General features: G+C 35.5%; 1 protein-coding gene and 1 pseudogene across 2 annotated transcripts in view; both read right to left on the minus strand.

Moving 5' to 3' along the window:
* The window catches only part of TAFA1 (TAFA chemokine like family member 1), a 499,612-nt gene that overhangs the window by 51,409 nt on the left and 421,032 nt on the right, over nucleotides 1-27,171 (minus strand). The window lies entirely within an intron of this gene.
* LOC118602059 lies at nucleotides 1,839-1,954 on the minus strand (annotated as a pseudogene).

Below are 27,171 nucleotides of genomic sequence, written 5' to 3' on the forward strand. Positions count from 1 at the left end.
CTTGAGAACCCCTGTTCTAGAGAAGAGTATAGAGTTGACATTGCAAATTGAACTTAGCCGGCAGATACATCTCTTTCGGTTATTATAGTATTTAAAATAAACTAAATTAGCTATAAACTTTTAATAGTCAGGAGAATTCATATGAAAATCTGGGTTCCAGACTTTTCTTGATAGGTCACATACATGATAGCATTAGATCCTCATTCCTTCATGGTGTTGGCTACCCCTTTACATGAGGCAGGCTCTTCCCTGTTGTCATAGTTCCCATTCAACTTATTTCATTCATTATATTTACCTTGCTAGGTACAAAGCAATCTGAGTCTGTAAGTTCTGGTATTATGATAAAATGGTAAAAAGCAAAGGCTCTGAAGTTGGATATGTGAGAGTTAAAAATCCCAATTTTTCTATATACTAGCTATGTGACTTGTGAAGTTACCTCAATCTTTCTTAGTCTAAGTTTTCTAATCTTCCAAATGAGGATAATTATATAATAATATGAAAGTTGTGAGAATTAAATGAGATTAATAGAGAAGGATTTTGCTCAGAGTCTATCAGATCCACAAGTGCATAATACATAATGGTTCTGTGGCTAATGCCATTTTTAAAATTATTTATTATTATTATTTATGCCTGCAGTACCCAGTCTTTCTAGGTCTCCCATCCAACTACTAACCAGGCCCAACCATGCTTAGCTTCAGAGATCAAACATCAGGCTTGTTCAGAGTAGTGTGGCTGTAGACCATATATCGTGGCTCCACTGGGGTGTGAACCCAGGACCTTCTGCATGTAAAGCAGAAAATGCTAACTGCTGCACTATGGAACCACATCCACTCATGCCAGTTTTAACAGAGCCGTGTACTCTGTCTTCACAGTGACTCTATAAGGTATGTGATCTCATTCTAGAGATGAGAAAAATTAGGCAAATAAAGGAAGTCAATAAACAGAAATTACTCTAACTCACCTCTAACAACAATGAGACAACAACAAATATCACACACTAAGCATAATTATCTTACATCTATCATCTCAGTTAATCTTCACAAAACCCTGTGGTAGAGGTATTTTAGTGCTATTATGTAGATGAAAAAAATGAGGCTCAGGGAATTTGACTTATGTGCTCAATATCAATAGTAGAGTCTGGATTCGAACTCAGATAAAGCTCCACATTTTGGTCCTTAAAAGCCCGGGGTACATACTGCCTTCCAAACATAGCACTTGTATACACTAAAATGTGCTTGTATCCATTTCTATTGATAACGCATTATTAGTGGGTGGGTGTGTCTACAGGGCAGAAATTTGTCCTACTTATGGAGGACCATGGATGTTAACTCACACAGCTGTGTTTTTCTGTCTGTGGAAATTCTTCAACACACACAATGAAAAAAACAAGGAGAGCTATCAGCAAGATTCTTAATGTTTTGATAAAATTAATTTATAAATTATCACATCACCTTTATGGTAGACAGAGAGAGAACAGTTTCATGCTGACAGAAGTTTTAACATACATATTCATAAAATATGCCACATTTTGTGTATCATTTATAACAAAGCATAATTAACTGGCCGTGAAAAATTAAAACCAGGGACATGTTTACTTTTTTCTTTTGTCAAGTCTAGAGGTTTTAAATTACAAAATAAATTCATAATATGTTAAAAAAAATCTTACTGGTTTCTGACTGTAACTAGAATCATCTGAACTTTGCTCTATAGTTCTATGAATTTTTCCAAAACTTTTCCTGACATTATAATATTTTGGATTTAGGTCACATTTCTGGGCTATCAACATTCTCTTTTCTTTGCAATTAAATTCTGAAGTTTTTATTTATTATTATTATTTATGCCTACAGCACCTGGTCTTCCTAGGTGGTCTCCCATCCAAGTACTAACCAGGCCCAACCTTGCTTAGCTTCTGAGATCAGACATCAGCCTTGTTCAGGGTGGCATAGCCTTAGACCGTGGACCTGACTCCACTGGGGCATGAACCCAGGGCCTTCTGCATGTTAAGCAGATGTGCTAACTGCTACCCTATAGAATCACATGCAAATTCTGAGGTTTTTAAACACTCTCTGAGTGATCATAACATTTCCATCTTTTCATAAATTTGAGAATGACCTTGATTGTATTAATTGAATCCCAAAGGGCTATAGTTTTTGCTATTTTATTGTATTTTGTCCTTGTTTTATTATCAAAACTTACTGGAAATAAAGCATCATGATGAACTCATAGTTTTAAACAGTTTCAGAAATAAGAAGACCAACAACACATAGAATAATGTTAAACTACTTCTGAAAAGCTGGATAAATCACTGGTTATGATGACAAAATGGCAAGCATTCAGATGAGACATATATAACTCAGTTGTCCAAATGCTCAGATGTCAATACATCTGGGTAATTAACATAATGCTTACCTTTTATAAGGATTTACTATGTTCACATCAAACAAAATTTCATTTCACAGATTTGAGAGGTCATTGTTAAATGCTTGGCTACCTTCCATGTAGTGGGTAAGTACAATGCATTATCTTACGACTACAGTACAACACCCTTTAAAAAGTTATTATCCTCATTTGATTGATGAGAAAACTGAGGCTTACAAAGATTAAGAAAGTTTCTGCAAATCCCTCAACTAGTAGTAAATGGCAAAGCTGAGATGTGAGCCCATGTCTTCTTGATTTCAAAGCCCAAGCTTTGCTTATGGTGGAGACATGGCGTGGCTGCAAATGGAATACTCCCAGGGACCAAGTAGATGGCTTGAACTTGTGAACAAGGTCCTATTTGAAACCACAGGGAATGACCAGACCTGTAAGGAACCTGTAAGGAACTGAAGATTGCATACCTTGCCTGATGGCCTTCAAATCCAAAGTTCTAAAAAGCACTACATAGGCAAAACAAAACATAATCATGTGTTCTTCACAATTCTTTATTTTACTGCTCTGATGTAGATAAAAAGAAAGCAAAAACAGTCTCGTTTCACAGCTAGTTGTTTAGGCAGCTGAAATCTGTTTTAATAAGAACTTAACAAGGAAGGAAAAGATTCTGTATTGCTGAATTTAAATGAAATATAGTTTAAACTTTTCAAGCAATGCTTTCAGTGGAGTCACTGATTCTGAACTCTCCTCTTAAATCCTTCCACTAGCTTTCTGGTGTAGAGGAATGCACATTTTGGTATTAAAATTTTCCTGAAAATTATAGTTCAAGTGGCTAATCAGTGGTGAACTGCCCTCAGGCAAGTGGACAATAAAGGGGCCTGAATCATCTAATGAATGAACAACTGGGCATTAAAATTTAATCCACTCAGTATGGAATTCTTTATTAGTTAGACACACAAACCTTTTGCAATATCTATTATTTGCCTACATTTATCGGAGTGTCAAGAAGCAGAGGAGAATGAAAATATCTTAGATGTTAACTAGTAAATGTGGTAAGTATAGATGATTTCAATATTGCACCAATAGTAGTTCAGTAAATTTCCATCAGGTATATTAGTTTTATAATTTTAATCCTAACTTTGTTAGTAAGAGGGGAAATGAATTGACTGAATTTCCTAATTCTCTAAGAAAGTAAGTAGCAAAGCAGAAAAAAACATTTAAATTTACTTAGGGCATGTTATATATGTAGTGTGGTTTGGGGTGGAGTAACTTAATTCAGATAAATGGTTATTTCAAAAACAACTGGCTGGAATCAAGGTAAACATCTGGTAAAGCCAGCTGGTGAGTTGACAGCGTTTACCTTCTCCACCAGCTGGTTTGTGTGAGATATGGTATTGAAGTCGACTACCAAGAGAGGTTTTGAAGCCTGTAGCTGTGGAAATTGTTAAGAAAGGAAAAGACAGTTATTTGTTTTGGGTGGATTAGAAGCCCTAGAGGCAGGGGACTGCCACCAGTGAGCTCTTTCATGTCTTCTTTGGTGTGTAGGTACAGTCATCCCCACTCCTTATAAATTTTAATAATCCCTCTACCTTTACAAGAGCATGTGTTGCCAGGGAAGGCAATCAAGGAATGGGTTGAAATAGCCATGATTATAATTCTTGCCTTGAAATTAAACCCCAGAAAACAAATTGTTTCCTTTTTCCCTAAGAAGATTTTAAATCCAATTTATTTGAGGTTTCCATTTAAATTGAAAATACTGTAGCATCTCATGCAAAATGAAATCAATCTTTTTACAAATAGGAGGAGGAGAAGGGAGAAGGGGAGAATGTGGGCCAAGTATATGCAGATTAAAACTTGCTTTTTCAAAGATTTTGAAATATGAGAAACTATCTCTGTCTATAAGATTAATGATGGCTCCAGGACAGAACCACTCTGTTTAACTGCTTTCCAAGATGCCTAATAGGCGTCTCGAACTTAATATATCTAAATCCAAAATTCTCATTCTGCATCTGCCCAGCTTCATTTTCTCTTAGGCTTTGCTCACTCAGAAAATGAAACCAACAAACAATCCAGCTATTTATACCAACTTCACTTTGGTTCCTGACTCTAATTCATTCAGCCTTTTCTCCACAAGACATCCCAAATTAATCCCTCTCTGCTGCTATTACTCTAGACCACATTCGTTCATTCATCTACACCACCGCAACAGCCTCTGAACTGGTCCCCTTGCTTCCACCCTTACTCTTGAGACCCCATTCTCTACTCTCTCTAAAACTGTGCTTTCCACCATGGTAGTCGCTCACATAAGTGGCTATCAAATCATAGAAATGTAGTATTTCCAACAGAGATGTGCTGTAAGAGTAAAATGTAGTAAGTATAAAATACTGAATTTCAGAGATTTAATGCAAAGACAAAAAGAATGTAAAATATCTTATTAATAATTTTTGTATGGATGACGTTGAAATTACAATATTCTGGATGCATTTAGATTAAAGAAAATATATTATTAAAGTTAATTTCACCTGTTTCTTTTGACTTATTGCTATGGTGACTTGAAAATTGAAAATGACACGTGTGACACACATAGTTTTATTGGACAATACTATTATAAAATATGTCAGATCATATTCCTTTAATGGCTTCCCAGGGCATAAAATCCAAGCTGCATACCATGACTTATAGAACCCTAAGTGACCTTGCTCCTGACCTCCTGTTCTTTTCTATAAATTCTAGGCATCAGTCACAATTGCCTTTTGCCTGTTTTTTAAATATGTAAAAGACATACTTTCTTAAAGTCTTTGGTCTTACTGTTCCTTCTCAGAATGCATCTGTCCCAGGCATTCACCTGTCTTAGCCCCAAAGAACATTTTTTTTTCAGAGATATATTTTCCAATTCATCTCAGCTGCAGTAATCCCTTGACTCCTTCAATCACAGCACCCTGCTTGGCCTTCTTCATCATAATCAGCATTATCTCAAATTATTTTGTTGTTCATTTATTTCATTTATTCATTATGTCTCTTTCTCCACCCTACCACACTCTACCTCAACTGAGACAAAAATCATGGTAATATGCTAAATGTAGCTTCACATCTAGAGGCTACAACATCCTGTGGAATAGCAAATGATCAGCAAATACTCACTGAATAGATTAATGGCCAATCTGTGAAAATGCTTTGTGCCCATGAAGCATTATAAGGATCAGATGTTGGCAAATTATGGTCCACAGGCCAATCCCCCTCTCCCACCCCATGTTCCCAAGGCCTCCATTTTGTGTGGTATCCCTAAACAGACATACTCACTTTTTTACATATTGTTTTTTGGCTACTTCCATGCTGTGAAGGTGCAGTTGACTATTAAAGTGACCATACATGGCTTCTTGACCCACAAAGCTGAAAATATTTACTATCTGACCCTTTACAGAAGAAGTTTGCTGACTCCTTATATATGTTTTAAAAACTCTTACAAGATCCTTTATGAACTGAGCCTAGTCTGTCTCACCAATATCTTCTTAAGTCACTTCCTCTGTCATGTTCTATGCTGCTGCCAAATCAGACCACATGCTGAGGACTGCATGTACCATCATGTATCAGGGTTAAATCTTTGTATTTTTTTCCTTGATTGGAGAAATTTTTTTTCCCCTATATCTGGTAAAATCTTATGTTGGTTGCAAGAGACAGCAGAAATGACCCCAACTAGTTTAAGAAAGAAATTGAATTCAGAGGTTCCATTGACTCAACAGTCTGCAGGGAGGATTAGGCATCATCACCAGTGGTTTAAACTATGCCAATAAGATCTGGTTTCTTTCTTCCCCCTGTTGTCTTTTTATTCTTCTGTGTTGACTCCAAACTCAGGCAAATTTTCCACTTGAGTTGTAAAAAGACCTCTAAGAGCTCCCAAAGCTGTGAGGTTCCAGAAATCCCAGGGAGATTGTTACTGAACTGATTCCAGTTGGATCATATACCCATGCCTAAACCAATCTTCCTGGCCAAAGAATGTGTTATTTTAATTGGCTCAGAACTAGATTAACCCTTTGAGTGTGGTCTGCAGACAGTTCTACCAGAAGGCAGAGAGTAGGAAAGTGATCTTCCTAAGGAAAATCAGGACTTTGTAATCAGGAGAAGTAGGAAATAAAAGCTGTGTGGCAAAAATTTGAATGTCTGCTACCTTGCCTTTTAACTCTTAGTAGAAATGCCATTGTCTTCATTTGGCATTCTTCACTGACCCTTTTATCACCATCCAGCTGAGTTGTATATCTCATTCTGGTCTCCCATGGCCCTAGGCTTTCCTCTACGTCAACATGGCTCACACTACAGGAAATAATTGGTTAACTTGCCTCTCTCCTGGAGAAGCTCCCAACTTCTTGAAACAAAACTTTGTTTTTGTATCCACAACACACAAACACAGTATCTGGTATACAGGAGGACAAATGTTTATAAATGCTGAACAAATGTTTATAACTATGTACTTTATCCACTATTTTCTTGAATAAGGAATAACTGTACAAAGGTTTGATTTTAGGAGGATTACTCTGGTAGTGACTCGTAGGGCAAATTTGGGAAGATTGCAGCTAGAAGGCCATGACTATGCAACCACTAAAGGCAGAATTCAGATAATAATTGAGTTGAATAAAGAGATCAAAACTTTGTTGTCATGGAATCTGAGATTAAGATCGAACCAGCAATCAAATTTATATTGGAACTCAACCATGAAGTTTCAAAAACATAGTTGTTTATGAAGTAGCCAACCTTATAAGGGATTCTTATAATACTTATGCCCTCATTATTCACTATAGGAAGCAATATCTACTGTCTATTAAGTGGATTTCTGGACCACTTCTTGCTCTCAAAAAGCTCACAATCTAAAAGGAATAGCTAGGATCTTCAGGATTTGACAAGTTCTTACAACATAAGAGCTAGAAAGGACATTCAAGATGATTTAGGCTGATGATTCTCAAACTTCAGTGTGTTTCAGAAAGACCTGAAGGATTTTACAGAAACATTGGTTTCTGGATTCCACCTCCAGATCTTCTGACTCAGTTGGCTGTGAACAGACCCTGAAAATTTACATTTCTAACAACTTTCCAGGTGATACTGATGCTACTGGTATGCAGACCACAGTTTGAGAGTCATTGATTTAGGCTATGTATCTCATTTTGCAAATGAAAAGTGAAAGACTTGTCTTAAACCATATTAGCAAATGTCACAGCTAAAAATGAAGCAAGTGATAATTTGTGGGATCCCTTCTTAAGCAGACATATGTCTGTATGAGTTCGTGTATGTGTATGAGTATGTGTGAATGCCTATGTATGTATGTATGTATGCACATGCTTTTTTTTCAGTCGATGAAGCATCTATTACTCCTTTTTTTTGGTCATAACAATGCCTCCTCTCCTCTTAGTTCCTATGATTTTAGTTAATATCATGCCTACCTGCAGAGACAAGCATGTTAAGAAAGCCCAAAAATATCTTCAGAATTTATGTAAATCCTCTGATTAAGCAAATACATTTTCCAGAATCTATCCTCCAAGTACGGTCTCAACTTATTATAAAGATATTAAGCACGAATGTTTATTCCAACATTGTTTTAATAGGAAAAAAATGGTAAAGAAACAAAAAGTCTATCAAGAAGACAGTGTTCAGCTGAATTGTGGTAGATGCTTGGAATAGAATCTTATGCAGCCATTTCAAAAAATAAAAATGTACTGACATTGATTCCTGAAAGTCTTGCAGAATTCTCATTTAGGACACTGAAAGAACTATGACATCTAAATTCTAACAAGATATAACACAAGATATAATGCAATATATAACACTGTGCATAGAGCTACTATTAATATATGGTATGAAAATATATGTATTTACATAAATATATGCACAGCACATAAGCACATTTGTAGGGTATAGCAATATATATTTTTACATATATTTATATACATACATACACATACATACACAATATATTAACATATATATGATTACTCTGAGGCAATACATATTTAAATATTTCATAAAATTAATTTTCTTTTTGGAATTTCTCATAGAAATACAAAAATACAGAGTTCAGTATTTACATACATGATACTTGTATTTTTCAGAAAACCATTCACTCACTTAAATAAGATTTTATACCTTATTTAACTTACACATTATGGTTCAGGTAGTCCTCCTGTTAATAAAAAGTGCTGGCTTCTTTAAAGTGGAACAGAAATTAAGAATCACTTACAATAATGTTTTAAAATTGATAGGTCTAATCTACCTAAATATTATTAAGCATCATTTCTCATGGTTTATAAACTACCATGGCACATAGATGATTCCAGAATTTGAGGGAAGAATAATTTTTTCAGCTTTTAGTATGTTATAGGAGGTGAATAAATATTTATTGGGAAAGAATTCCATGTTTTACAGACTCTAAGCCTTAATGAAAATATTTTTTACTTTTCTTTCTTCTTACTTCCCTTTCATGTCATAAAAGTTGCTAGATTTTTTTTCTCAAACAGATTGCTGCAAGTCTTGTAGATCTCTCGTTTGTGAAGGGCCTGCTGACTTTCTCGTTGAGGGGCAGAAGCAGATCAAAAAATATGCACAGTGTCCTGAACACATTATAAGCATTGCTCAACTCTTCTGTCAACTTGCCATGCCATATTCTGATTTGTTAAACAAAGAAAGCAGCAAAGTTAAGATTATTAATGTGACAGCAAATACTGCTGTTGGTACCTATAAAAATTCAAGAATCACAGGGAATGTGTCTGCTCATACCTCCAAGGATCAACTTCAGTTTTGATCTCTGAGAACCCTCTAACTTTAACATTCCATTCTGTGATTAAAAAAAAAAAAAAAAAAAAAGCCGCCCCCCCCCTTTTCTGGTGAATAAAGCACAAGATCCAAATCTCTTGTGAATAGACAAATGATCTACAAGCCATTAGTAGAACTATTTCCATGTCATTAATTGTCCATGCTCCTCATTCTCAAGTTAAATCCTAAAACTCAAATTAAAATGTCCATGAGATACCATTATACGTCAACATATGATTAAAAAAAAATCTCAAACCTGGTAATACCAAGTAATGGCAAATATGTGAAGCAGTTTGAACTATTATATACTGCTGGTAGGATTATTGGTTGGGGGACTCTCTTTGGAAAATTATCTGTCAGTATCTTCTAAAGTTAAAAATATGCATATTCTTTTAGCTAGAAATTCTACTCTTAGGTTTATATCCAACAGAAATACATATGCTTACCAAAAGATATGTATAAAAATGTCTATAAATGTATTATTTATAATAGACCCAAACCAGAAGCAACTTAAGTGCTCATAAAAATTATTATAAATCAATAAAATATGGTATGTTCATTCTGCAGAATATCATGCAGAAACAAGAATGAAAAACAACTATTATACATAACAATGGAAATGAACCTCACAAATTAAGTTATAAAAACAGACATAAAGAATATATAGTATATAATTCCATTGATATAAAAAAGTTAAAACTAATATATAGTATTAAAATTCAGGATAGTAAATATCTTTTGTATATGTAGAAGTTGAAAGAAGACACATGGAGTTTCTGGAATGCTGATAATGATCTGTTTCTTCATCTGAGTGTTAGATACATGGGTGTGTTCACTTACTATAAATTCCAGCAGATAATTAGTATGTATGTTATACATTGATAACAACAAAAAATAATTAAAAAATAGCTATTGTGATAGAATATACTCATTTCATCACATTACCAATATTACAAATTCTAAAAACTATATTCTAATAACTATAACTAACATATTTTTCAGGTTAAAATGTGTTTATAACACTTTTACAAAACATTTTTCCTGGTAGAAAAATCCTATGAACTTGAAAGGCAGATATTAGGAAATAATCCACTCAAAGTTAATTTAAGAGAGGCCCCAGGTTATACCATACATTGTAATCTAAACCGTTGAATATCTAACAACTATCTAGCTAGGAAGTCATCCTAAACCAATTCAGAAAAATTATATTTATTGGGTTTCATTAATCATGTGAAGATATTTGTTCTTACTCCATCTTTTAAGATGTGTCATGAATGCGAAATGGATGTAAAATTTAAGATGGTTAAACCTGAATTCTTCACACATTGTATGCAAATCACCTCAAATTCTCCCATGCCTGATCTCTTTATTTTTAAACACTAGTTGAGTTCCACGCTGCTCTTTTACAATCTTTGTGCTGAACAGAAAATTCCAAGCACTTTCTCACTGTGTTGAATGGCTGCTGGTTTCTGAAGACCATGGCTAGGTCAAACTTAACAGCTTAAGGTTAAGCCCTTCAAAATGAGAACCCAACATTTAAAAAGTTGCTCAAAAGAGTAGGATCAGATTCTTTCCACGTCTGACTCTGAGTAAGATGGATTTTTCAATTTTAACATCAATAAGAAACTCAAAGAAACAGAGCCTCTTTGATAAGGAAGTAGGTCTTTAGCTAACATGTAGAGTAGATTTCATCCAACTGTGAGAAACTCTCCACATTTCTAATATTCAACAGGAAAAAAATATAGTCATAATGAAAAGAACAAAGCCAAGAACTTTGTTCCAGGACTCAGTTATCTTTTCCAATTTTATTGCTTGTATTTCTTATACTATTCTCCCCCCCCACCCCTGGAGACTTTATCTTACTGATGATTTATTTGGCTCCTTTTGTCTTAATTTCTTGTATATCTTTCTATTTACGACCCCTGTCTAAATTTCCTTTCCATGGAAAAGCAATAAAAATAATTGAAAATTAGTTAGGAAAATAATTTACAAAAATTTATGAAACCAAGATGCCAAAGCTGCAATAGGTTTATGTAACTTGGTTCTCTTGATGACTCCTTCTCTCTGGAAGCTGCATTTAACTATATCTGGTCACCAGAGACCAAATCTGCACAATGAGTTCGAACCTTACTAAGCCTGACTCTGGCGTCTTCCACCAAATGGCTTCTAAAGTTTCCGATGGCTGCATAGCTCTGACTTAATCCTATGGCTAGTACTGCAGACCTACCATAATGTTCAGTAATAGGCAACAGGTGTGTGAGGAAAATCCTGTGGCAAAGTCTCAGATTCTCAAACCGATAAATAGATAAGTGCTTCATTCTTATTGCAACCCGTGTTCCTAGCCTCTTCAGAGAAGTGAAGCAGCCTGGAATTGTAGTGAAAATACAGGTTCTGGAAACATGAACATACTCTGTGTAATTTTAGAAATGTTGGTTTTGTCACTTAAACTCCGTAACCTTTGTTTTGTTGTCTGTATATAGGATTAATAATGCCTACCTATTAGCATTATTATTATATTAGAACACATATATGTAAAATGCCTAGGAAATGGTTCGGCATTTAAATTGCAGTCAGGACTTACAATAATAGATTGGCATCTTATTTCTTTAGGGTGATACATTTTCTTGAAAATACATTATTTTATATTAGGCTATAAACTAATCCACTCGCACATGGTGACCTTCTTCCCAGGAAGCCTCTCTTCAAAAATATTTATCCCCTACTTTCCATGTTTCAGGTGCTTTTACACGCTGGAAATTTAGAGTAGAAAAAGTTAGAAAAGATTATACCGTTTGTGGAGATTATATACTAGTGGAGAGGAGATAAAGAGTAAATAAGCACACAAATAAATAAATAAAATGATTACAGATTGTGATAAACTCAAGGAAAGAAATAAAAAACAACAATAACAACCTATTTAATAGAGTTGTAAGAGCTGGAGAATGAATATGCTAACTTAAGTAGGTAAGATCTCTCTAGAGTCTTTTCTCTGCATGTGGCAAACTGAAAGCCAAATAATCAAGACTTAGAATGACATTTTCCTTGCCTGGGGCTACTTGCTCTCCTAGCTCATCAAGGCAAACAGTTTGCAGATGTGAGGCTCCTCTCAGGTAACCATTCTACTTTTGGCTACTTCCAGTTGAGAAGAAAGCAAAACAAATAAGTGAGGCTGATGCTGTCTGGTGGCAAGTTTCATTATGGAAATAATACCACCACTAATAAGAACACTAGATGGGAAAGTTAAAGGAAAAAATCTATTTAGTAATTTATGTAACTAGAGTCATGACAAAAAATTCTTAATTTCCTATCTGTTCTAGATTATCTATCATCAACTCTCATCAGTCATTGTCATCATCATCATCACCATAGTCTTCAGTGTTATTGGTTTCATCATCAATTATCAATCATCATCATTCTATCCTACATTTCCTCATTGTAGTGGGGAGAAGAGTAGGACTATATTTCCTGGAATCCCATTCTCCATATGTTTCCTGAGAATAAGAAACATTTAAGTGAGTTTTGTGTGAAAGAGTAATGGGGGCCATTCTCTGGTGGAAGTTTCAAGGAGGGAATGAAGACTAACAGGTTTCCTGGGCTACTAAGGATTCCCTGGCAGCTGAGATAATGGACAGTGGTTTGCTTTATCACCGGTAGGTTTTTCTGAAAATTAACAACTTTGGACTTGAAAGCAGCTGAAATCATTGGCTTTGATTTGTTTGCAATTACTTCAAGATTTCCTGAAAGTATTCTTCTAACCAATTTCTTACTTCTCCATGTTTAAACTTCTTATTTGTGTAAGCCTTTAATCTTGGTATTAAATGTGCAGCTAATCAAAATATCCAGGGTGTCTTCTATTTTTTCTGTTCATAGGTTGACTGATATACCATTCTCATGTTCCATAAAATAAGTAAGTTTTATTAGTGAAAGTAATTTATTAGATAAGTAGGCACTTAGCTTAAAATAGCTATCATTCATTAAGGACATATGATGTCCCAGGCTTTGAGCTAATTGCTTTGTATGCATTTTATTATTTTAAAATTGAGATAAATACATATTCAAATGCAGTTGTAAAAAATAATAAAGAAATCTCATGTACCCTATACCCAGTTTTAGTAACATTTTACCAAATTGTAGTACAATATCACAATCAGGATATTGATATTGATACAATATACTGACCTTATTCAGATTTCTTCAGCTTTGCTTATATTTGTATGTGTTTAATTCTAAACCATTTCGGCACATGTTATAGGCTCATGTAGCCACAACAACAGTCGGGATACTGAATAGTTAGTTTCTTCACCACAAGGATATTATTTATTTATTTTTAATTTAATTCAATTTATTGGGGTAGCATTGGTTAATAACATTATATAAGTTTCAGGTGCAGAATTCTATAATATATTGCATTTTTTTGTTTACCAGCTAGAGTCTAGTCTCCTTCTATCACCATATGTGGATTTTTTAAATCCAAATATTTTAATTAAATAATTAAAAAATTTTTTCGATTACAGTTGACATACAATATTATATTAGTTTTAGGTATACAACACAGTGATTTGACATCCACATAACTTATGTAGTGATCACCTGAACAAATCCAGCACCTATCCGACACCACACGTACCCACCACAGTATTATTGACTACACTCCCCACGCTACACTCTACATACCATGACTACTTTGCAACCACTAATTTGTACCTCTTAATCCCTTCTCCCACTCCATCCATACCCCTAATCCCCCACCTATCTGACAACCATCAAAATGTTCTCTGTATCTATGAGTCGGCCTCTGCCGTGCCCATTTGTTCACTCTCTTTTCTAGATTCCACATACAAGTGAAATCATATAGTATTTCTTTCTCTGACTTATTCACTTAGCATAAAACCCTCTAAGTATATCCATGTTGTTGCAGAAGGCAAAATTTCATTCTTTTTTGTGGCCAAGTAATATTCCATTGTATACATGTACCACCTCTTCTTTATTTGTTTATTTATTAATAAACATATCAATATGTCTCCATATCTTGGTTACTGTAAACAATGCTGCAATGAAACTAAGATCACGTGTCCCTTTGAAGTAGTGTTTTGAGTTTCTTCAGATAGGTACCCAAAGTAGGATTACTGGGTCCTTCTTTGCCTTTGTTTTAAAGTCTATTTTGTCTGGTGTAAGTATTGCTACCCTAGCTTTTTGTTTTTGTTGCTTCCATTTTCATCTTTTTCCATTTCTTTACTTTTAATATGTGTGTATCTTTCAATATGAAGTGAATCTCTTACAGGCAGCATATGTAACATACTTGCTTCCCTATATCTTCAGCCACCGGATGTCTTTGGATTAGAGCATTTAATCTATTTATATTCAAAATAATTGTTGATAGATATGTAGTTATTACCACTTTATTATTCCCATTTTTGATCTTTCTCTCTTCTTCTCTTCCTCCTCCTCCACCTCCTCCACCTCCTCCACCTCCTCAAAGAAGTCCCTTTAACATTTCTTGTCATGTTGGTTTGGTGGTGATGCACTCCTTTAGCTTATTCTTGTCTGGGAAGCTCTTTATCTATTCTTTGATTCTAAATGATAGTTTTGCTGAGTAGATTAATCTTGATCATAGGTCCTTATTTTTCATCATGTTGAATATTTCCTGTGGACCCATTCTGGCCTGCAACATTTCTGTTAAAAATTCAGCTGACAGTCTTATGGAAGCTCCGTCGTAGGTAACTAACTGCTCTTCTCTTGATACTTTTAAGATTCTCTCTTTGTCTTCGAATTTTAATTATGATGTATCTCAGGCATCTTTGGGTTCATCTTATTTGGAACTCTGCATTTTGGGCTTATGTGTCTATTTCCTTCACCAGGTTAGGGAAGTTTTCAATCATTATTTCTTGAAATAGGTTTTTAATTCTTTGCTCTCTCTCTTCTTTTTCTGATACTCCACTGATGTGAATATTGGTATACTTGATGTTGTCCCAGAGGCCTCTTAAACTATCCTCATTTTTTTGGACTCTTTTTTTCTTTCTTGTTGCTCTGATTGGGTGTTTTCTGTTACCTTACTTTCCAAATTGCTGATTTTAACTTCTGTTTTATTGAATTCACTGTTGATTTTTTTTAATATAGTCTTTATTTCAGTTATTATATTCTTCTTTTCTATTTTTTATGTTTTATATCTCCATTTTCATGTTTTCTATCTCTTTGCTGAAGTTATCACTGAGATCATTGAGCATCCTTATAACCAGTGTTTTGATCTCTATGTCTGGATTGCTTATCTCCATTTTCTTGAGTTCTTTTCCTGGAGCTTTGTTCTATTCTCTCATTTGAAACACAATTCTTTGTTTATCCTTTTGTCTTTTTCTATGTACTAAGTAGAGCTGCTATGGCTCCCAGTTTTAGTAGAGTGTCCTTAGGCAGTAGGTGTCCTGTGGGGCCCAGTAGTGCAGTCTCTCTGGTAACCCAGCCAGGTGCTCCAGATATGTCTGTTGTGTGGGTAGTAGTTGATCCTCAGTTGCTGTTTGCACATCAATGGAAGGGAATGGCCCTCAGGCTGTTTGGTTGTGAAGACTGGTTATCAAGAGGAGCTCTTGTGCAGAGGCTGATCCTTTGGAGCTGAACTTACTTTAGTAGGGTCTTGTGCCTGCCCAGTCAGCCCTTTGTGTGTGTCGTTTGTGGAGGTGGGTGTGTAGTGCTCTGGTGTGGTCTGGATCCGGCCACTGAATGTACTGGTTCTGGGGCATCTGTTGTAGGCCAAGGTCAGCCACTGATTGTGCTCTGTCTGGGGCCACTTGCTATGAGCTACATAGTGATCTGTGGATGGTTGCCACACTTATGCTGGGCTTAGAAGTGCCTGGGAGAGACTAAGATGCGAACTGAGGCTGGCTTTCACTAGTGCTGGACTTGGGGCTCCTTAGCAAGTAGTATGAGGCATGCTGAGGCAAGATGCTGTTTGTTTGGGATTGTAACTCTTTGAGAGATTTTAGAAAAATCCATGGCATGAATCAAGACAGGCCACTTATATAGAAAAGCCACTGGTGGTGGCTTGGGTGGGCCCACCAGTTGGGTAAAATGGATTCTCAGGGAATCACCAAGGCAGGGCCAATGGTTTTAATTAGTTTGAAGGAGACTCAGATATGCTCCCATCTGCATCTATATGCTGGGTGAAGGGAGGATTCAACAAAGAAACAGTGGTGTCTTCCAGTACTTTTGTCTGGGAGAAAGCTGCCCCTAGAGCCCTTGCCCTCAAGCCAGACAATTTAGTTCCTCCCTGTACATCCCTGGTGCATTTTAAGCTGCTGCCCCAGAACTGGAGCTCAGAGCTAGTGAATCTGTCAGCAAATAAGTTTTTGTGCATGGCCTTTAAGAGGAATGGCTGAGAGTCCAGCTGCTCTTCATCTCACTCAGCCATAATCTTTGCTGGTTCTCGCAGCCAGGAGTTGTGGGGACTTCTCTTTCCAATACTGAAACCCTGGGCTGGGTGTGGGTCGGAGGCCCATCGCTCCTTATGGGGGACCTCCACAGCCAAAGATATCCCTTCTAATTATTAACTGGCACAATGTGGGTACGGGGATCAGCCCATTCTGCATCTCTGCCTCTCCTATCGGTCACCATATGGTTTGTTCTGTATGTCCTTAGTTATAGGACTTCTGTTAAGCTAGACTTCAGGCAATTCTTAATAATTATTGTTCTGTAATTTAGTTGTAATTTTGATATGAGTGTGAGAGGAGACAAGCACAGCATTTACCTACTCAGCCTTCTTGACCAGAAACCTTGCTAGGACTTTATATGTAGTTTTAATGTTTGGTCCTTACAGTGTACCTATAGGTGCTGTTATCCAATCTATTTTCCAGGTAAGAAAATGAGGCTTAGACAGAATAAGTCAATGGGCCAAGGTTATGTAACTAATAAGTTTCAGAACCAGAATTCGAGTCCCAGTTACTTAACATCTGACCCAGTAGGAGCACACAAACTCCCCTGTTAAATAGCCGGTGAAGCTCCAAATATCTCACTGAATTTTCAAAAGAGAAAACAGGAGAATCAGCCTTGAAAGCAAACAACAAATAATTGATGAATTATGCTTCCCTTCCACTTGGAGAACAATTAAATATCCTGACTGTTTCTTATCAAGTTTCTTCTTTTAACATTCTGTAATACTAAAAGAAAATAAAACAAAACAAACATAAAAGTACTCCAAATGCATTCTTCTCTCTGACTTCTTAAGCCGTTGTGAGCTCTGATCATAACAAATGCTTGAAAAAGAGCTTTAATGAGCCATGTGGCATATTACTCATTTTTCCTCTGCTTCTTCCCCTTCCCTACCTCTTATTTTTTTCCTTATTCTCCTCCTTCTTCTTTTTTATTCTGAGATTTTCCAATAAACTAACTGCTATGACAAGGAATAATTTGAGACCTTGTAGAATTATTTCTTACTAAAAATGACGTAGCTGTTGATGAATTGGCAGTTTTTAAAGTTATGTAGGCAGCAAACACATGTCTTTCTTAGAAATCAGATTTGAAGATAATAAAGAAAGTGGATAATGTGGGCTCCACGCTGGATGTAGCTAATCAGTGAAGGAGCACCATAATTCTCAACAATATTGCCAGCTCTCAACTATTGATGGTAATAGAGGTCTAGGAGAGCACAAATACTGTAATTGAAACCACTGATAATCTAAAAAACTTCATTTTATTCTATAGTTTCAGTGCCCTCTTGGGCCAAACTCTTGATAGGAATGGATAACTAGTAGTCGGTGTAATTAATTTGAATTTCATCCTCTTCTTCCTGTCTTGCACAACCTAGCAGTGGATTTACTCAGCCTGGGAAAAGGCAAAATCCAGGAAATAGAGCCTGTCATTGATGGCATGGGAATGTAATTTGGCTCATGTCTCGTAAATACAAAATAAACCTCTCAATTTAGACTTATGAAAACATCTCCAAATACAGTTTTGTGCACATAGAGAAGTACAATGTAGGATTAAAATAAAAAAGTGTTTTTAATATATATTTAAACTTATATGTTATTTATATTATTTCTAAATCACCACCTTCCTAGTTCAGGTACCATGAATTAATATTTTTTACATTCGCTATTATTACTGGGTGAATAACATATAGTATTTCTTTCATTTTGTGTTAAAAGCTAAAGTTTGTTAAATATAAGTTTTTTTTTTAAGTATTCAAAACATTTGAAACCCCGTTTTAGCATCTTTTTGACTTTTTATGTGTCGGGGCCATCAAAAAGTGGAAATGGCCTGTGACAGTGGAAGAAAATTGCAGAGAATTTATTAGAGACTGGGTAATCACTTCTTGATATCACAGTAAAGGTGTATAGTTATTTTTGATTTTCAAAAGGTGGATGTTATCCATTAAATCTTTGATAATGTATATATAAAGGTTTATGAATATATCTAGTTTTTGGAATATTTGTCCACCGATAAGCATGACCTTAGGGTGACATTTCCATGGTCGATGAGCTAGTATTAAAATAAAAATATTAAAATCAAGAGATGTGAGGGTCCCGGAAGACAAAAAAATATATAGTTTGTTCAATAGTATTTATCATTAGGGCAAATAAGTAGTTCAACATTTTGGATCAAAGTGTGGAGAACTAGAAAAACTAAAATCTTCGTAGCTGAACAGGATCCAGTTTTTGAAGAGGTGTAGTCTTTGACGTGTCAACTACCTTCTCCAATCATATGAAACATAGAGATTATAATATTTACATTTCAAGGTTATTATAATTTAAGGGAATATATACATATTGTGTCAGTGAGGATTCCTGGATTATATCATGAGAACAAGCAATCTTCAAATCTCAGTAGCTTAAAACAAAGGTTTTTTTTTTTTTCTTTTCTTTTTTTTCTCATTCGTATGTCCATTGCAGGTTGGCTGGAGTATTTGCTCCATCTCATTGTTCTTTATACTCTGAGAATTAGACCAACAGAGCAGCCACTATCTGTGACAGTGACAGTGTGGCTGAGGAGAAACCCTCTGTATAGTTTCACATCTGTAAATAATACTTTACTGAGAAGCGATGTATATTTTTTTACTAATGCCATTCCCAACCTCAACAAGTGCCAAGCAGTGCATAAGTCTACTACATTCAAAGAAGTGGGAGAAGTGGAATATTTGGCAGCCAGTTTAAGCAGAGAGATTGACACACTCAACAAATCATAGCTATTATAGCAATACACAATGCAATCAGTTCTCAATATACTAACAATTGCTGGTCTTTTGATATAGCTGTCTGACAGCCTACTATTTTCCACTCTCCCTAATATGTTATCTTCTTCTTCCTTTGGTAACTGACTTCCCAAGTCTTAACTGGCTACATAGTTTGCTGGCCAAAGACATTTTTTCAGCCTCCTTTGAAGCTAGGAATATTCATGTGACTCAGGGCAAATTCATTGTAGTTAGAAATGGTTGTCCTTAAAAGGAAAGGTCATATACTTCTTTGTCTTTTCTCTTTCCTGTTGGTTAAATTATGGACCTCGTGTTTGGAGCTGGAGCTGCTTCTTTGTCTCACAAGGTAACTTGAGGATAGAGTTCACTAATGATAAGAGAACAAGACTAGAGACTCACTATTTTAGTCCTGGAATAGCTACATCTAGATTTTAAATGAGGAATAAACTACCAAATTGTTTGAATCACTGTTATGTTTGGGCTTCACTGCTCATTTAATTGCCAATTATGAAAAACTGGATGGTGCTTAGCAAATTTATATATAGGCATACCAATTAGAATGCATTTGGCTTCAAGTAACAGAATATCCAAATCAATACTAGCTTAATGATAAAAAACACCTAGAGGTTTCTAGACATCCATGGTTCCACAGTTTTGATGCTCCATAGACTCAGGATCTTTTTTTCCGACCAGTAATCCTCAGCATTTTGGATTTGGTCACTATACGGTTATAAGATGGCTGCTGCAATGCCAGTTATCCCTAATAGTAATAAAGGCATAAAGAGAAGATAAACTTCCTGTTATCTCTATTTTTATCAGGAAACAGTATCCTTTGCAGATCATCACTGCTCTCTACTCCTTTCCCCTACCATTCCACCCAACAAAGGAATCTTCTTTAGTATCAGCTACATGCCCTCCCCTAAACCAATCATTAGGGCCCTGGAACTTATATGGCTTACAATATCATGATTCATCTCCCTGGCCTGGGGAATGGGCTGCTCTTCCCTGAGTAGACTGCTGCCCAAATAAAATCAAGCTTCTATAGATAAAAGAAGAAAGGGAAACAGTGTCTACCTCAGCAGTTATAGAATCTCTTCGAGTTCTCCTCTAATTTTACACTTAACAAGTCACATTGCTCATTGTTTATTTTAAATACAGTAAGTCCTCATTTAACATTGTCAATAAGTTCTCAGAACTTCAGCAAAATGATGTGTAACAAAACCACTTTTACCAAAGGTTAATTGATATAAACAAGAACTAAGCTCCTACGACAACCCATCAACATTATAATGAAAGGATTTTGAATAAAACTGTTATTTCAGGATGTGCTGTATATAGAACTATAGCATAAGGGGATAGAGAGAAAAGATATTTCATAACTGCTCTGGCCAGGATGGTGTCCATTTTTTTACCTGCATGGTTCTAGCAAATAGAAAAGCACTTGGTACTTGGTAGTTGCTCAACAAATGAATAAAAAGTTGGGTGATGGTAGTAGTATTCACAGATCACCTCTATCTGGCTAAAGGAAATGGTATGAAATTGAGTTTCTTTTGACTATGAAAATGAAATGACCTCATCAAGAGTGTGCTGACTCAAATCTATAAAGGGTTGGGTAAAGCATAGTTATTATTTTTGAAATAAAGAATTCACTTAATAAGTAACACTATTTTTAACTCATTTAACTCACTGAATTTGTCTTACATCCATTCTGATTTTTTTTTTAACAAGATGTATCTTACTCATGATAGCTATTCCAGAGGCTATGAAATTGCCTTTTAAACTATGGTCCATAATTCAGCAGACATGACTCAAGGAAAATATAACTGAATGTCAATCTCACAAATAAAATGTCATTAGATTGCAATTTCACTCATCATGATACTCAACATCAACTGACAAAGCTTATTCTTGGGTATGTGGACATGCCCAGTATTTTATATCAAGGTGTTTCTACTGTATAAATTTGGAATACAGGACACAGACTCAAACAGGGAGATAGAAAGAGACTTTACAGGTGACAAAGATGGAGGAAAAAAGCAATCCAATTAAATGAGAAAGGGTAGCTGGGAGCAGATCCAGGGAGAGAACCAAACTGATTATACAACTAAAATTCTCATTAGCTTGTCAAGAAAAAGTACTAGTAAAAAAAAACAACTAAAATCAAACCTTTTGATAAAACCTTGTAAATGACTGCATTTGAAAGGCAAGTTGTTGGCATCAACTCCTAGAGGAAACAGTGGTTTTTCCATTATGCTTCAGGAAATAGATGCTTGCTAAATAACTCCTTTAACTTTTCTCTGGCATCTATTGATTATATCCATAGAAATTAAGAGGAGAAGGCAATTAAGTTTAAAATTTAATGGTGTTCTGTTGCTGTTAATTTACTGGCTGACTCGATCAATGTGTCACCCTGGTTAGAAATCTATGCTCCCTCTCCATGCGCTAGAAAACTCTATGATGCCCTTTCAGCTAAAATTATAATAATCACAAGCAACCAAAGAACTAAGAAGCAGGTACCATACAAAGAAGTGAGAGAGTGACTACAATTTAATACATATTTTTATAGAGGCCACTTAAATTGAAAATAACAAACCTTTGAGTTGTTTTATTTACTTTAGTACTTGCCAATTTTGGAATTCACTAAGTGGTATATAACCACACTCACAACAAAAGGTAAATTTTACCTACCAATGAGAGCGAAATGACATATGTGCCATGGAATTTTGATTTGCATGTCAGGCAATGAACAAAAGTTCTGGGTATATGTCATGATTTAATCTGAAAAATGCATGGTTGCTTTTGAAGGAGGTTATTTCATTTACCATAAGATATTAGCATATTAGATAAGCTCAAAGCTTAAACAATTTACTCTATGACAATAAACTTTTATTATAATTTAATTTAAGGCAAAACTAATGGTAATTAGATGGTAATTGTAAGTAACTAGAATGTCTTACTTTTCACAAATTCTATCTGGAATAGTATCCATCACATTGACCTAAATTTTATTTCCTTTTAAATTATATCTTATTCTAAAATTAAGTTTATGTGTGTGTGTGTATGTATATATATCATATATATGATACATATATGATATATGTATATATATATATCATATATTCATGAATATTCCAAAACAGAAAATAAAGAATAAATCAAAAATCTTCTAAGTTCTCTTTTTTATCTACCATTGTATTGAGTATTTTCTCAAAGTCTTCAAAAGTGTGCCTTTCAACAATCAAAATATATTCTATCTTAGCAATGCCACATGATTGTTAACTTTCCTCCTGCTGCATAGTGTGATTTTCCCACTTTTGCTATCATGAACTTTCTTGTTGCAATCCAGAAAATAGCTCTCAGAATAATTGCTTCTTTTCTCCAAAGGTATTAATCCATTATGCATTAACAACCATAAGTAGCCTCAAAAATCTGACTGTCACAAGAAGAGTAACCAGAAAACCAGCAGAAATGGATGTATCTACTATTTGTCTGAGTCACATGACAATGTTGCTAGAATTACCTGCTGTGGTTCCAGTGGGAGAAAGGCAAATTAGACCACAAGGGCTACTGTCTTCTGCTTCAGAAGAGATGAACATAACAACAAATGTCATTCTTAATGACAATATGATGATATGTTGTGGTAAGTTTATGCTCTGTCTAGCATTAGGGTTTCCACAGAAAACATAGAGACCATTGTTATGAAAGAATGTAGAAATAAGGTGAGGGAGGTGTAGAGTATAAGGCTTCAATCTGTTTTCACGCTGTCACCCTGACTATAACTCAGGAATCAGTGAGAACATCCAGGGAAACTGAGGCCACATTGAATGCTGACAGGAAAAGATAAATTTGGTTACATAGCCAGGTACAACTAGCTAAAAATCTTTACATGTTTGTATACATATGTGCAGTATAACTAGTGTGGGCTCCTTTGGAACATCCTGGCCATGTTATTTGTACCCTTTTCCTTCCCTATCTTGGGCTCTGAGAGCAGCTCTTCTTAATTTATTTTATGTCTTGGGCTTTGGAGAAATATTTCATTTTAAGATATCTCCCTTTAAAAAAATACATATCTTAAATTTTTAAAAAGTTTCTAGTAAAATGGTTCTCTGTGTAGTCCCTAGAACAGTAACTTGAACTCCACCTGAAAACTTGATGGAAATGCAAAATTTGGTAGCATAGTCTCTACAGAATAAAAAACTCTAACAGTGAGGCTCAGCAACCTGTGTGTTCACAAGCCACTCAAAGTCCTACCCCCTCTTGTCCCAGGCCATCTGTGTAGGTGACTATTCATTCTCTGTGTTTCTGGGATCTAGTCTAGTTAAAGGGTAGGGAATGCTTTGAATCTAGAACATGAAGAAGAGGAATACATTCTCATAGGGCACTTACTTCTGAATACAATATCTGAAAACACTGGGATGATTATGTTCTTTTCGGCAACTACCTCGTTCCTTATTATGCTGAAAGTCTGTTTATTCCCTGGACCTGAGTGACAGTATTAAAAAATAAAAATCCTTTACTCATGGAGGAACCAGTCGCCCAAAAATGAGGGTGAGGGGAAAAATAAAATCATCCTGCCATCCTTGGATAATTTCTTCCATGAGGTAAGAAGGGAGAATCTTGATGCATCAGATGGGCTAGGATGGGGCAGGATGCTCTAATATTTTCTTCCAAATCTAGAATTCTCAGATTTGAAAATGTACATTTATCTCTTCCCTTGTTTAACTTCACTAATGCCACCTCTAACTAACTTTCATTTAAATTTTTGCTTTAGGAAGAGAAGGCATTTTTTTAAAAAAAATAAGCCTCATTCTCCCTGTCGTTCTGAGACCTAAAAATGTTATTTCTTAAATCCATTTGGGGAATGACCCTAAAGTGATCCTTTCAGAAATGATGGAGCAATCACACATCTCTTAAGTTCAAATAAATGGCCTTAAGTACATTTGTTTATACATAAATAAAAAGTAGTGGTCAATTATTATCTGAATATCAACAAACTAATATTAGAAACATGGCCCACATTTATGGATAATGAGTGCAACATAGCTTCGTTATTTTTTCCATAGCCTTAGGTACCTCTGATTAGATATAAGAAGTTTACCTTTATTTATCATTTTCTTTTATCTCACTAGGGATAGTATTAGTTCATGAGAATTTGCCTGGGTCAACTTAAAATGAAAGTCTTATATGAGCAAATATGAAATTAGGGAAAGCAACAATGAGATTTCTCCGTGTTGATCACATCACTTATTTCAAAGATGAGATAATACTTTCTATCAACTTGAAACACTTTCATTTAGCTCCCATAAAACTAATATTAGTTCCATTTATTTTGTCCTCAGAACCAGGATTTAGTTATATTTATTCAATTCTCAGCACTTGTATTTTGCAAAAATGAGCAGTCAAGGCTGAATCATTGCTTACTTTTCCTAAGTGCATTCAAAGATAAAGAGAACAAAAACTCATGTCTTTTAAATTAGTCCCTGCTTAAAAATGTTTATATTTTTCTATCTAAAATACAAATTCTGAACCCAGGATCAAAGTATAGCCATGCACAAAATTTTTCAATAATTTCAAGTGCTCTTAATCTAAAACCTATTATTTTTCTTTGTAAATGTTGTTATTGCTCATTATCCTAAAAGATGGTAATTTACTTATGGTAGTGGGCACTGTGATGTGGCAGCCAGTTTCTCTTCAGGACCAAGACATTCATTCTCCCAGCTCCTGAGATGACTGATGGCTCATTGAGAATTCACTGGGGATTTCCTTCAGCTGAAGAGAGCTTCCTTGCTCAAACTCATAACTCCTCTCAGGGGGCACCCTACATTCAGTGTCTGGCAAATGTGAGGATAGCAGGTCCTGGTTCCTTGCTTAAGGGAGAACAACCCTGAAGAGGTAGTCCTGTGAATGGCTGAGGCTTTGTTCTTTCTATATCATAGCCCAACTCCTCCCTCTGCCATCCTTGATTTCTTGCCCCACTTTTCCCATAAGTAGTTATCTTGGAGACATCACCCAATATACCTTCTGAAAGCAAATCTGCCTTAGAGTATGTTTCTCAGAGAACTCACCCAAGATATTACTAAATCTATCATGATTTACTTTTTCCTGTAGGAACAGTGATACAGTTTTTATAAAATGAAAAACACTTTTCAAAAATGTCTCTATTCCAAACACATAGTATCTCACCCAAGCAGCTCCCGACCTATGTATGGAGGGTTGACACATAAGATATCTAGAAATGTCATAATAATAGTTGCCATCATGTTATTTATTCCCATTTGAAAATCTATAGAGACCCTTAGGAAGATGGGTGAATGATAAACTTAGAATTGAAATTGTGAGTCCTAATGTTAGATTCTGAGTTAACTTTGGACAGACCACTTAACTTTCCTGAGACCTCTTGGAAATGATAAAAACAGTTAACAGATAAGTGAATCCTTTTGAAAATAAAGCTGTAACTCTGGCTTACCAAATATCTATCCACTAATTCGTACAATTGCTGCTGTTGTAGAATAAGACCAGTTGATTAAATACTTCATGGATTCATCTCCTTACCTAAGAGTGATAGGGTAAACTATTGTAAAGCATGGTCTATGGGAAAACTTCATCAATATCACCCAGCATGTTTGTTAAAAAATGCAGATTCTTGGACCCCACCTTCGGCTTACTGAACCAGAATCTTTGGGAGGTGGTATTTAGGGATACAGCATATTAAGTAAACTTCCTTGTTAATTCTCATGCAACCTGTATTGAAGAGTTGCAGAACAGGGTGGGTATGGGAGCTCAATGAGAGAAAAGAAGATCTGAAACAGCATCTGTTATAGACTAGCAACAATAACAAAGAGTTGCCACTAAGAGCTCAGGTGAGGATGGATCAAATAGCATAGATACAGCCCCAAACTCCAGTACTTCATGGAAGCTCAGGAAGGGGCTTGGAGGTAATAAACACCTCTATTAATTCAGAGCTGGGGTTGCATCAAATAAGATACAGTGAAGGAATATAGATGTGAGCTGCCAAATTCACGGTTATGGTGTAAGGTTGTTTGAAACAGCTGACACTGTACTCCAAGGACAGAGGAAGGATGACAAGACCAATTGGAAGCTGATAGACTGGGGAAATAGGATGGAACCAAAGGGGTCACAAGAGTGGTAAAATTAAGTTCAGTAGAAGCAACCGAGTAGATGAAAGAAACAAAAGTTTAAAGAAAGACAAGAATATTTAAGAGGTAAATTACATATGGCAACCCTATTTTTTGTGAAGATAATGTTAGAGGCCTGGAAAAGCTGACAATATTCTTTTGCAATTCCTGAATCAACTATAGTAGATCTCATATTTTTAAGTTGCAGAATGTTCATTTAACAGCATAACTGCAATCACTGATATAAATTTACAAGTTGCTATAGGTGCCCTATTGGTACTGAACATCTGTTAACCTGTTTCTACTTCTATGGCATGTACAAAGAATTAATTTTTCATTGCAGTCCTTCTCCTTAAGCATTTCCAACTCAGATGCTCCCAGGAGTGAATTTTATATTTCCAACAGAGTGCCAAGGTGGGAAGCTGTAGAAGTTACATCTTTATCAAAAAATAAGCACTCAGGGGATTATGGAGAATGTGAATGCCTTGACTACAACATAAACCTTGTAGCTAACTGTCATTTAAATTATGGGGTCAATAAATAAAATCCCACCTTAGCAAAAGTCCTTTAAAAATTATCTAACACAATTATGATACATTGCTGTTTTCAAATTATTTCTATGCCAGATGCTTACACAAAATCTGTTTCCCATCGTCAAATGGCCTAATTGTGCATTTTCTTACTGGATAGCAGTGA

The sequence above is a fragment of the Rousettus aegyptiacus genome, unplaced genomic scaffold, assembly GCF_014176215.1.
Source record: "Rousettus aegyptiacus isolate mRouAeg1 unplaced genomic scaffold, mRouAeg1.p scaffold_m13_p_4, whole genome shotgun sequence".
Lineage (NCBI taxonomy): Eukaryota > Metazoa > Chordata > Mammalia > Chiroptera > Pteropodidae > Rousettus > Rousettus aegyptiacus.